Below are 14,003 nucleotides of genomic sequence, written 5' to 3'. Positions count from 1 at the left end.
GCTACAATCTGAACTCAGATACTGTATATGAAATGTGGGCATCCCAGTGGGCATGTTAGTCATTGTGTCAGACACCTGTCCACCCATGAACTTTATAAAATATTCTTATACCTTTTCAAGAATCTCTCAGGGATCTATTGTTAGAAGTCTGGCCCCTGAACTATGGCATTTATTTATTTATTAACAATTTATAACGTTAGTGTCTAGTTGTTTCTTTTGAGAATTGTGCCAGTTGCATTTGGCTAATAATTTGTAAAATTCACATAGATTTACATGTTTGCCACATTTTAGAATTTTTGTTAGGCTAACTCACGCAAAGTATCATAATGTATTTTTATTTTGCATTTCTCTAATAACCTGTGAAATTATGCTTCTTCTTACGTTTATTCATCATTTGTGTTTTCATTTCTGTGGGATACTTGTGTCTTTTCCCCAATTGTCTGTTGGATCTTTCTCTTTTCATCGATTTATAGGAGTAAATACTGATATTTTCTTAGTTATATGATTATATGTGTTGCATGTATTTTGAGGTATTTCTGGTACATGGAGGCAATTAAGATTAATATGGTCAGATGCAGCAGTGTTTTATAATTAGCTATTTAGGGTGATAGTATAATACATTGATTAACCTGATTTGTAGAGACAGACTGCCTGAATTTAAATTCTAACATGTCCATGTCTTAGCTGTGTATACCTAGGATAAGTTTTATAGTCTTTCCATTATGAATTTTTAAAATCAGCTGCAGAGATTTTTTTCAATTAAAAATTTTTGTCATAATACATCAACTCTACTTTGTCTCCTACATAGTAGTTTCTGTGTGTGTGTGTGTGTGTGTGTGTGTGTGTGTGTGTGTTTAAAGTTCGTCTGTTCCTACCCCTAACTTAGGCTATTCTTAGGATGAAACTCAGTTAATTAAGTACTGTGTATTAAGGAGTTTTCTAATGTTACCATTTAAAATTATAAAGTTGTAATTACTTTTTAAAAAATTTTTAAAGTTTTTCATTTGAAAGGCAGAGTTACAGAGACAGAGAGAGGGAGAAGGATGGAGAAAGAATGAGGGCTCAGTTACTTGATTCGATTCACTCCACAAATGGCTGCAATGGCTAGGGCTAGGCCAGGAAGAAGTTAGAAGCCAGCAGGTTCATCTGGGTCTCCTTTCTGGATGGTGGAGGCTCAAGGACTTAGCAGAGCTGCTGCTGCTGCTAGGTGCTTTATGTATTAGAAGTCAATCAGCTGTAACATGAACCAGTCCCCATAAGGGATGTTGACATCACAGATAGTAATTTTTTTTAAAGATTTTTTTTATTAAGTTTATTCATTAATTACATTGTGTTGTAATTTCGTAGGAACTGGGATTCTCCCCACCCTTCCCCACACCCTCCCCCACACCCTCCCCACATGGTGGGTTCCTCCACCTTGTTGCTTAATCATAGTTCAAGTTCATTTGAGATTCCCTCTTTGCAAGCATATGCCGAGCATATAGTCCACACAGATAGTAATTTACAGTGGCTTAACCCCACTGTGCTGCAATGTTGGCTCCTCTAATGCTTTTCTGCATCTAACACACTTTTCCCCCTAAAGGCTTATTTATTAATTTGAAAGGCCCAGTTTAAGAGAGAATGGGAGAGGTACAGAGATCTTTCATCTGTTGGTTCACTTCCCAAATGACAACAACAGCCAGGGTTCAGCCAGGCCGCAGCCAGGAACTTCATCTGTCCCTGTCTTTCATGTGGGTGCAAGGGCCCAGGCACTTGGCCTATCCTTCATTGCTTTCGTAGGCATGTTAGCCGAGAGTTGAATTAGAAGTGAAGCAATGGAGTCTTGAACCGGTGCCCATATGGAATACTGTTGTTTCAGGCAGCAGCTTTCCGATGCCAGTCCTTTTACACATTCCTCATGTATTATTTTCACTATAGTTAGTTCTGTTTTAATTTTCACTAGCATTTCTTCATTGAGTCATCTGTATTGTGAGATGTTTCAAAGTAGTCTCATTAGTAATCTGCTCTTAGAATTTAATGTAACTTATGAAAGAAATTGTGCTTTTATGGCAACAGTTTTTTGAATCTTGTTGATACGTACTTTATACCATTAGGTTTATATCATTAGTTATATCATTAGGTTTTACACTTCATCTTAGCCAAAAGGCCGAGAAACGATTTGTTATATCATTAGGTTTTATAATTTTTCCATATGTGCTTGAGAATGTATCTAGTTGTTGATTACTGGTCTCAGTGTCTAATAAATTAACCCTCAAGTTGTAGTTTTCATACTTAATTATTGAGGTGTTTTGTTCCTTGATCCATCAATGATAGAGAAATGTGATTTGAAATTTCACATTGTAATGTTGACTTCGCAAATTTCTCCCTATATTTCTATCAATCATCATTTTAACATTTATTGTTTTTAAAATTCGTTTTAATTTTTTACATTCTTTACAAAGTTAATTAGGGCAAAAAGGTTCAAGGGCTACAGGAAAGTGGGTAAGACTATTATTTCTACATTGTTTTTGTCATGTATCTGGGATAAAGGGAGAGAAAAAGGAAGAATCCCCACCCAGTGTCCCACCCATCCCAGGTCCCTGATGTGGGGCATGCTCCGAGGGTCTTGCTCAAGTGGTTTTGATAGTTATGAATTGGCTGCCAATCTTGCCATTCCAAGCACGGTGAGGTCATTGAAGAATCCACTGATTGACATAGTCCATCTTAGAGTCTCTGTTTGCCCAGTTTTTCACTGCCAACATATGGCTGGGGTAATTGACGGACTTGTTTTGTCCTCTGTCTTTTCATGGTTAAGGTTCCGAGTCCTGCAGTTTGATTGGGGAGATCCCCAAAGAAACTTTGTCTCAGGTGTTCCCAGACCAGATTCTTGTGTGTAATTGCAAGTACGGGGCCTGGTACCGTCCATTGCCCCGATCAGCTGGTGGTTGCAATTGCTGGGTCGGTTCTGTTTCCAGCCCTGTCTTCCACTGGAACCAATGGATGTTGCAGACCAGCCTGATTCTGCCCAGCACACACTCAGCTCTCACATAAACCAGTGGGAGCTGCAGCCTAGTTGGGGTGACCCACATTAACATTTCTTTTCTTTTTTTTTTTTTTTCAGATAGTACAATGCCTTCTGTTTTATTCTTTTTTTTTTTTAATTATTTATTATTTAACTTCAGTAATTACATTGTATTATGTGACACAATTACATAGATACTTGGGTTCTCCCCACCCCTCCCCAAACCCTCCCACCATGGTGGATTCCTCCACCTAGTTGCATAACCACAGCTCAAGTTCAGTTGAGATTCCCCCATTGCAAGCGTATACCAAACATAGAGTCCATCATCTTATTTTCCAGTCAAGTTCAACGGCTTCTTAGGTATACCCTCTCTGGTCTGAAGACAGAGCCAGCAGAGTATCATCCCAGTCAATTGAAAGCTCCAACATACCATCAGCAAAAATTTACATCATTATGGAATTAATTGACATAGTAATGAGTAACCAATATGTTAAAAGTAAATGCGAGTTCTTAACCACCTTCTGTGACCACCTCATTGACATTTCAATTTTAGTTTATACACAACATATAACATACATTAACATAACATGCATAACATCATATCATCTTAAATTAAGGCAAACATGTGGTATTTAACCTTTTGGGATTGGCTCATTTCCCTTAGCATTATGGTTTCCAGTTTGGCCCATTTGGCCACAAAGAACTGCATTTTGTTTTTTTTAATAGCTGAGTAGTATTCCATGGAGTAGATGAACCATAGCTTTCCTATCCAATCCTCTGTTGATGGGCATTTTGGTTGCTTCCATGTTTTTGCAATTACTGATTGTGCTGCTATGAGCATAGGAGTGCATGTTGGTTTTAACATTTATTTTCAATTAATGTATTAAAGGCTTAGAAATGTACAATTATTAAATCTTTGTCTCTGAATTTAACATTTTACATTATCTGTTCACTTTCACCATCCTATAACACTGCTTATCTTTCCTTAGTCTGCTTTGCTTGATACTTTAATTTTCAAATTTTTGATGCCTCTGATTCTGATTAACTTACTATTGCATATCTTTTGTCTCATCTGACAGTCTCAGTGATGAATCTGTTCCTGCTTTCTCAAGTATTCAGTTTAAAAACTTTTCATCTGTTGGTAGTAAATGCTTCCTAGTTTGTATTTTTTTTTTTTTTTGTCTTGAGTGAAGGTTTGCTAGGTAAAGGAATCTGAGTTGACAGTTCTTTTGTTTTAGTACTTTAAAATTTTATTCCACTGTCATATATGTTCCATTTTTACAGTTGATATGTTTGAACTTGGGTTAAATTGTCATCTCTTTGTTTGCGATGTCTCTTAGGCTGTTTTCAAACCAATTGTCTTTGACATTCTGGATTCTTACTGCCCTGAATCTTTTTTGTTTTCTTTGTACTTATCTAGCTTAATTTTGATGGACTGTATGAAATTAACTGTATTTAACTACTTTTTGATCTCCAGTGTTTTATGGTTTAAACAAAAGCATTGTGCTATATTTTCTCTATTGGTGAATTTATCTCATTGATCACTTTGGAAACTGATCATCCAGTGGATTTACAAGTGTTGTTTTCCCTCCATTTTCTCTTGCTATAAGTTGTGCTTTAAAAATTACTTCACTTGAACATTTTTTAAAAATTATTTTACTTGAAAGAGATGCACAGAGAGAGAGAGAGAGAGGGAGAGACAGAGTTCTTTCATTCATTGACCATTCCCCAGGTGGTTGCAGTGGCTGGAGCTGGGCTGGTCTGAAGCTGGGGGCCAGGGGCTTCTTCTGGGTCTCCCGTGTGGATGCAGGGGCCCAACACCTTGGGCCTTTCTTCAGTGCTCTCAGACCATTAGCGTGGAGTGGGATTCTAACACATATGGGATGCTGGCACCATAGGTAGAGAATTAGCCTAATAAACTGCTGTAATGGCCTCTGTCTTGTTTCTAAAACCCCTTTTGTTTTAAGTTGAGAGAAAAAGGGAGTTTCCATGAATCTGTTGCTTCCCAACTAGAATGTCCGCAATGACCAAGGCTGAACCAGCCTGAAACCCAGAGCGATGGACTCAACTTGGTTCTTCCTCTTTGGTGAGGGGGAACCAAGTACTTTTGTCATCATTTGTTATTTCTCAACATGTACAGGACACTGGAGTCTGGAGACTTTACCCGAGGCACTCTGATTTGGGGAACAAGTATCCCAAGTAGCAAGTTAATTGTCATGCCAAACACCTATGCCCTCGCTATTCAGACTTTTTTTCTTATTTCAATATTTTTTGCTTCATTTTCGAAGTTCTGCTGTTTCTTGTCATTTTTAGAAAGTTATGTGAGCCTCATTTGTTTTTTTATGAGAGAGAGAGAGAGAAAGAAATAAGCCACAATGACATTGGCTGCACTAAGAATTAGCCCACCATCACCAAGACTGCACCAGAGTGACACCAATAGCTATAAGTTGAACCCAGGGGTCCCATATAGGTGTCAGGGACTTGATTATTTAGATATCACCTGCCTGCCTGCAAGGTCACTGTGGGGGTTGAAAATATGAGCTATGTAAGGATTTGAACCTTAACTACTGGGCCATGTATGCATTTCTCCTCTCTTGTCATTTTTGCTATTTTCTTGTACATTTGTAAAGATTCCTCCTTCTTTTCTGTAAAATTTCATATATTGTATGTTATATTCTTTTTCTGAAAAATTGAACATAATGTACTGTTAATGTCTTGTATTTGAGGATTCATTTCCTTGTGCAATGCATATATTTGCTCGAAAGTTTACATCTGGTTGATTTTAATCTAGGGATTTAATCTTTCATTCAGGGGTCATTCATTTAATCTTTCATTCCAGGGTTGTTTGAATTTACTTAATCCATATGGCATTACATACTTAGAACTATGTTTTCTTCAGGGAGTCTTAGTTTAATAATATAACCCCACATATTTCTCACTAGTGATATTGGCCATGATTCCTGTTTTCCCTTTTTTTTTTTTTGCATCTTTTATTTCTCAAAACTTTGCTTATCAGTTCAGGCTTTGTATTGTGTATATGTTATAGAATGAGAGGTTTGCTTCTGCACATTTCACTTAAATTCAGTTTCTTCTGTGCAGTTTAAAGTTCTGTCTCATGCAAGATCTAGTTCTTGATGTTACTGACAATTCCTTCACAGAATGCACTCTGATATGCTGCTGGAAGTAGGAATTAATCAGGTGAGTGTTAATCATTGCCTCAGCTGAAACTACAGTAGGATTTTGTGCTTTTCTTGCTTACTCTTTCTTCTGTCTGAACATGCTTGAGTATTTTCTCTCATGCTGCTGCTTATTAACCATTTCAGCAGAGTTAGGGTAAGGAACTGGGATAGAATAAACAGACTACTTGGAAGTGATCTGAAACTCATTGGCTTCCTGTCCAGGACTTCATGAAAGTAAAATACAGGCGGAGCATTCCTGAAATCCAAAATGCTCCATAATCTAAAACATTAGAAAGTTCCATGATTCAAGAAGTGAAAATTTCCATACCTCAGCTTATGTTGTCTTGACGTTACAGGTTAGGTGCATTAAAAGTACTGTGGAATATTACTTTCAGGATGTATGTACAAGTATTTGGTATATATGAAACACAAGTGAGTTTTGTATTTAAACTTTCATCCCATCCCCCTTACATATGGATATACAATATTCCAAAATCAGAAAAACATCCTACTGAGTTGCTTGTAGTCTAGTTATTTTAGAAACAAGATACTTAATGTATATTTGACCTCATTTCTCTTTTTCCATGAAATCCCTGTTTTTTTCATAATTCCTGTTTTATGAATGTACATTTTATTTTTTTGAAAAAACATTTTTTCTCTACTGATACAGAATGAGATTTCTATATGTTGAGTCTCAGACAAAATATTTTTTCCCAAAGATACATGCGGCTTTTTAAAGTCTGAGATGCTTCCATTTTGTTTTTATCAGAGCTGCTGTGTTTTAGGCTCTGCAGAGCCTATCTCAATATCATGTGTTTGGCTCAGACTTAATGTTTGTTTACAAAAACTATACCTCGTTTTTTTCTAATTTGAATTAAACTTCCAAAGAATGATGCCATTCAATGATGTATTAAAATAGATAATTAAGATAACTTAATTTCTCTTGTGTTTTATACATATAAGTCACTCTGTAGATTATAATAAAATGCATTTTCTTGGCCTGCAGATATTAACCTTTAATTTTATATTGGCTTCCCTGCATAATGCTTGTAATTTCATACAAATATCATTCTGTTTATGTCCTAAAGTAGTAACTCTATGAGCATCTATACATCATAGCCTGCACTTTTTATCACCAGGTTATCAGAATAAGGTGTCACCTGTTATGTGATTTCTAACCACCATTCTGTATTCTGTTTTAATATAAGCCTTTTAAGCGTTTCTCTAGCCAGTTACAGTGTGTTCTCATCAAGGCTACTGTTATAAATGGCATGCATGCATATTTATGTGAAGGATTCAAAGACATTTGTAAGTCACATCCTTGCATTCTAAATGACTTCTGTATAAGCTGTATAACATTTTAACTACTACAGATAACTTTCATGAAAAAACACCCTTTGTAGCGTTTATCAATTTTAATAGGTAGATTTTTTTAGCAAATACAATGAAGCTTATTTATTATGTTACCTACCTAGTACCTGTTAATATGTCAGGATGTATGAATTGGAACATACTGGAAGAAAAATCATCAAAATCTGTATGATTTTCTCTATGGACAATTCTTGGGAATTTTCCACAAAATGTATTACTTGGATAGTATTTTTTTCTAACATAGTGGACATGATCTTCATGTACTATATAGATTTTTAAACTCAGAGTTTTTCTTTTTGGCAAAAGTATTTTTAGCCTATTTTATTTATTATTTCTGTGATATGCTAACATAGTAGCCCTTAGAACTACTTTTTAGATTAAAATAGATTTTGCATGCGGTGTCATGTTTTCATAACCCATAAAATGGAGCAATACCAGTGAGAGCAAACAAACATTGCCTTTTCTTGAAAGTAAACTCAGGCTGCATGGAGAGTGGCACCTGATTTTGTGAAAAAGGTCTTAGTTAATTATTAGTTGAATGGAGAATTCTGTCTTTTAATTCTAAAGTACCCTAGATTCAGTATAATTTTTTATTTATTGTGGCAAGATTGCTAAAAGTCATGAATATGATTCTGTTTCAGTATATAATATAAATATATGTTAATCATAAAAATTTTTACCACCAAGCGCTTTTTTTTTTACCAAGTGTTTGACCTCTGATGACATTTCTCTGAGTACTGGGTGAAGAAAATTGAGTAAATGCCAGGTCTACATCAGAAATTGTGGAGCACAAGCGAATTCTCAATTACAGTTTTTAAAAAGAGAATATGGGAGAAGACTACGGAATATATAAATGGATCTACTTTTATGTAGCAGATTCAAAATTATAGAAGCAGCATTGAGAAACTAGAATAGGAATCTTCCATTTTGATGTATTCATCTGTTAATGGAAGAGAGTTGTACTTAGAATGGGACATGAAAGTGTTCCGTGATTTTGCCATAACGATGAAATTTTTAAAATATATATTTTCAGATGTTTTGTCATTTTCCTCCACTTTTAAAACTGCCTTCTTCAGTCCAATATCCAAGAACAGAACGATTATTTTTATTCAGTGTTTTAGCATTTTGTTTGGCAAATTGACAGTGGGAAAACATCTCTGAATCAAAGCATAATCTATTTTATTCCATAATATACTAGTGTTTGTGTAGCTTTTATTTTTCCTTCTCAGAATTTTCAGAAACATGTGAGATATTTGTTAATTACCCAGTGGAAAATCAAAGACAAACTTAAACTTGGCCAAAGATTTTTTTTGTTGGGGAATTCAGATACTCAGTTGTATCTGAAATCCAAAGAACAAAACTGAGAGTCTAAAATAGGATGACCTGTTACTTTGTTTTGACTCGTTTTCTAATTTTACAAATGAAGAAAGTGAGGATAACAATGAAGTTGAGATGAAAAGTGAGAATGGAGGAATGATATGTATCTTAATAACATACTTTTAAAAAAAGATTTATTTATTTTATTGAAAAGGCAGATATGCAGAGCTGAGGAAAGACAGAGAGGAAGATCTTCCATCCGTTGATTCACTCCCCAGGTGTCCATAATGGCTGGAGCTGAGCCAATCCGAAGCCAGGACCCAGGAGCCTCTTTTGGGTCTTTCACGCGGGTACAGGGTCCCAATGCGTTGGGGCTGTCCTCGACTGCTTTCCCAGGTCACAACCAGGGAAATAGATGGGAAGTGGGGCTGCTGGGATTAGAACCAGTACCCAATTGTGATCCCGGTGTGTTCCAGTTGAGGACTTAAGCTGCTAGGCTACTGTACTGTGCCAGAATCACATACTTTTTGAATAGGTTTTTCTGAAAAAAGAAAAAAAAAAGGCAGGGGAAGTAATAGAGCTATCATGTTTCCTGGGTTTTGTTATGTTTCTATGTTTCTGGTATTTGTCAGCTTTTAATAATAACTTAGGGCCCAGCGGCATGGCCTAGCAGCTAAAGTCCTCACCTTGAACGCCCTGGGATCCCATATGGGCGCCGGTTCTAATCCTGGCAGCTCTGCTTCCCATCCAGCGCCCTGCTTGTGGCCTGGGAGGGCAGTTGAGGACAGCCCAAAGCTTTGGGACCCTGCACCCGTGCAGGGATTGGTGCGCATCGGCCCATTGCGACTCACTTGGGGAGTGAATCATCGGATGGAAGATCTTCCTCTCTGTCTCTCCTCCTCTCTGTATATCTGACTTTGTAATAAAATAAATAAATCTTTTTAAAAAATAATAATTTATAATTTTCCTTTTCATTGTCAATACATACTTAAAAAAATAGTAAGTAGTATTTGTATTAAGTGTTCTAATTCTGTTCCCAACAGGAAAAACCAGTTCAAATAACTGAATACTTTTTTCAAGTTAAAACAACAATAATATTTTAAAGGCAGAACAGCAGAGAGAAAGGAGGGAGGTTGGAAGCAGTGAAGGGGGTTGGGGGACAAAGAGAGTGAGAGAGAGAGAGAAGCAGAGAGACAGAAAGAGAGCAACGTATCTTCAACTTATAGTTCCCTATGACTACAAGAGCCAAGTCAGACCCAGGCTGAATCCTGGAGCCAGCATCTGCATCCTGAACTCTTAAAGGTGGCAGGGCCCCAAGCATTTGCTCCATTCAACACTGTCTTCCCAGGTACATTGTCAGGAAGCTGGATGGAAAGCACAATAGCTGAGAATTCATAAGCAACAGCTTAACTTACTGTATTATAGTACTTTCCTCGGTAAAGAAATTCTTTTAATTTCCCATGTTTCACCTAAATTGATAAAGATAAAAAAGAAAAGCAGACCATGAACAGATAAATCTTCTACCCAAAACTGTAACATGAAGTTTTGCATTTGCCAAGCACTAGTTTTGGTGAGCCCAGTAGTAGTTGACTGTATTTTTGTAAGAATACTTACATTGAGTTGTTTTATGCCCCGAGCTACGTATCATTGATTGTTCCAAGGAGTCATGAACCCAGTCTAGGTATAGAAACTGACAGTGTGTGTAGTTAGTAGATTTGACTAGTGTAGCAGGGTAGTACTTGCATATATGCTTATGTATAAATTTGATTTTGAATCCTAAAAATCAATCTAGTTTTTGAATGTATTTGGAATTTATGTATAACATGTTAGGTATGTGCTTTTATTAAACTGGGTCTCAAATATTTGCAGGTCTATGACTTAAAAGTATTGAAAATCATTGTTACAAAACTCGTGTTATACATGAGTGATTCTGTAACAGAAAAACTTGGAAATTGTTTCAATTGGAAGTATAATTTACAAGCACCTCTTCAGGTAAGGTGCAAGCAGATACCTGTGTTCCTAGTTGTGTAGGGGAGAAGCAATCTGTTTCAGTGTCCTGGATAAGAAGGTATGTGTTCGGGGCTGGTATGGTGGTTCACTATGCTAATATCCCACCTGCAAGTGCCAGCATCTTACATGTGTGTTGATTCTAGTCCTGGCCACTACACCTCAAATCCAGCTTGCCTCCTATGGCCTGCGAGAGCAGAGGAGGATGACCCAAGTCAGTGGGCCTCCGCACCCATGTGGGAAACCTGGAGGAAAAACCTGACTGCTGGATTCAGATAGGCTCAGCTCCAGCCATTGAGACCCTTTGGGGAGTGAACCAGCAAATGGAAGATCTTTCTCTTCTTTTCTCCCAACATCCCACTCCTGTTCTGTGTAAAATTTGTCTTTTCAATAAAAATGAATAAATTTTTAAAAAAGAAAGAGGACATGTAATGGAGTCAGATAAGCAGGATTCTATTCTGGTTTTGCTATTCACTAGCTGTGCATCTTTGGACAAGTTATTCTCTCTGTGCCTGATTTTTCATGGAGGTAATAGTACCTACCTCATAGGTTGTGAGAATTAAAAAGTTAATTTTATAAAGTGCTTTCAGTGGTACCTGCCGTTTAAGCACTATGTAACTTTTAGCTGTTATTTCTACTAGTATTTTTTCTGTGATCATTCTAATTATGGCTGCTACTGCTACAGCACACCGCCAGTGAGATTTACCGATCTAATTTAGCAGTTAGGAAAAATTTTTTTCTGTCATGGTTGGGAAATTTGTAGCCATAGGCAATATGGTAGTATCTAAAAGAGTGGGCATGCTGATGTGCCAAAAAATAATTGTATTAAAAGAGGTGGCAGGTTTTCTGAATCAGTTTTAATTAATTTAATAGTCTTTCATTTATCAAGTATATTGCAATAGTATTTATTTTTATTTTATTTGAAAGGCAGAGGGAGAGAAAGGAGGAGGAAGGAAGGATGGAAAGAGGGAATGTTTCGTCTGTTGCATCACTCCTCAGATGCTGGTAGCAGCCTGGCCTGGGTCAGGTTGAAGCCTGTAGCCCAAACACTAATCTGTCTCTCCGACCTTAGTGTCAGAGTCTCAAACATGGAACCATCACCTGCTGTTTCCCAGAATGTTCACTAATAGGAAGCTCAGTTGGAAGTTGTGCAGGGACTTTAGCCAGGCACTCTGATACAGGCATACCAAGCATTGTCTTAACTACCGAGCCATATCTTCACCCTACAACTTAATAATCATTAGGAGACTAGAAAGGAATGCTGCAATTCAGTGTCTGATATTTGAGGGTGCTTCAAAACGTTTGTACAGATTGCAATTAGAAGATTGTTACAGTGCACAAAAGTTTGAAATTATATTTGCAAGCATATTAGCCAGTCACTAAATAATTCATGAGTGAAAATTAGGTTATGTATAACCATTAAATGCTAAATAAGTAGTAAAATTGTGTTTCCCAAGCTTTCATGTGTATCAGGAACTAACGCCAATTTCTGTGCTCCATCCCCAGTAATTCTGATGTATTTGGAGAGGGACTTAAGAATTTGCATTTGTCACAAGTTACAAGGTGTTCCTCATTCTATTAAAAAGATGTAAATTAGAGTAACTAAAAATACCTATGTCAGTTTTTGTAAAATTTTTTCAATTTCTTCCCACTTAATTCAATAGCAATTTTCAAAAAGCATACATTATCAACTTAATACTCTTTTCAGTATGGTGAAAATATGTGAAAGAGAGAATGACAGTAACCCTCATGTCAAGGTTAGGCAGCATCTAATCTGGTTGAGAAAAAAAACAAAACAAAACAAAGCACTGTCCACACAGGGAATAGGGAAATATATTTTATTAGATTCCACATTGTTCAAGTAGTTATTAACGGTATCTGTTCCAAGAATGTTTGTAAGGAGCATAAGCAGATACCAACTTTGCTTGATCAAGTAAGGTTGAACACACTTTATTCAAGTTATTGAAATCTCAAACTGCTGTTCATGCATTCATATTAGAAACAACCAATGGGTTCGGCTGGGGGGGCTGGGGCAAAAGGAGCACTTTGCAGTGTGGCAGCTGCAAAGGGTGCCCGAGCCAGGTTGGACCCAGTTGCTTGGGACATGGCCCAAGGACACCTTCACCACACAGTGAGTGAGTCCTAGGCTTTTCCAGGACCAAGAGATTTGTTCTCTCAGGGTAAGTTTACCATGGGTGAACATTGGGAACTGGATTAAGCCCCTGACTCTGCCCAGGCACCACCATCTTGCGGCAGGAAGAGTCTGGGCAGTTTTCAGCCGGGGAGCTGGGGTGAAAGGAGCCCTTTGCCATGTGGTGGCTGCGAAGGGTTTCCACGCCATGTCGGACCCAATGCTTGAGCTTGGCCCAAGGACACCATCTCCACACGGAGAGCGAGTCCTGGGTTTGGGCAGCCATTCTGCCCTTGGGCACCAGGCTCTGCCTGCTGGCCGCCCTGCGGCTAGTTCTAGGGTTTTTAGAGTATGCAGTTACTGCCTAGGGATGAATTAATTCTCTGTGATTCCCAGCGATGGGGTCACAGAACTAGCTTGCAAGTGTGAGGACTGAGATCTGGTGGTTTGGAGGGAAGAGTATCCATAAGATCTATTTGGGCCAGATTGATTCACCAACCTACATGGGAGTCCTGAAATAGGCTGTTAGTATAGAGCATCACTGACTGTCACACACCAGTCCACACGAAAGCTATGGATGGGGGCCTGTCTGGCAGGACTAGGTACCAGTACCTGACCGAGTGGTGGAGCAGAAGATGGGTCACACTTGGCAGGGTCAAGGAACTAGCCAGCACGCGGGAGAACCAGGTCCTGGGATAGATTCTGTGCAGGAAGTGTGGGCCCAACCCTGTGGAAATACAGGTGCCACTGGTTAGCTCATGATTTGGGCTGGTGATGGGCTGAGCTAGGTATGACCATGGAACCTGCCATCACTTACGGGTAAAGGATCTGACAACAGTCTGGGCAGGTCAAGGCAGCAGCACCCGAATGTGCATCCTACAACGGGGTGTGGAGTGGACACAAGGAAGAATGTGGGGTCTCCCCCACAGATTCCTCTAGTACCCTTTTGCCGGAGGGAGTGAGCCTGCTGCCCACCAACCAGCCTCCCGGCCCGCAA

General features: G+C 38.2%; 1 protein-coding gene across 2 annotated transcripts in view; it reads left to right on the top strand.

Annotated features, from left to right (window-relative positions):
• CHM (CHM Rab escort protein) overlaps positions 1 to 14,003 on the top strand; it is a 200,922-nt gene that overhangs the window by 104,125 nt on the left and 82,794 nt on the right. The window lies entirely within an intron of this gene.

The sequence above is a fragment of the Ochotona princeps genome, chromosome X (genome assembly GCF_030435755.1).
Source record: "Ochotona princeps isolate mOchPri1 chromosome X, mOchPri1.hap1, whole genome shotgun sequence".
Classification (NCBI taxonomy): domain Eukaryota; kingdom Metazoa; phylum Chordata; class Mammalia; order Lagomorpha; family Ochotonidae; genus Ochotona; species Ochotona princeps.
The sequence above is the reverse complement of the archived record's forward strand: the minus strand, read 5'-3'. Positions and strand labels throughout refer to the sequence as shown.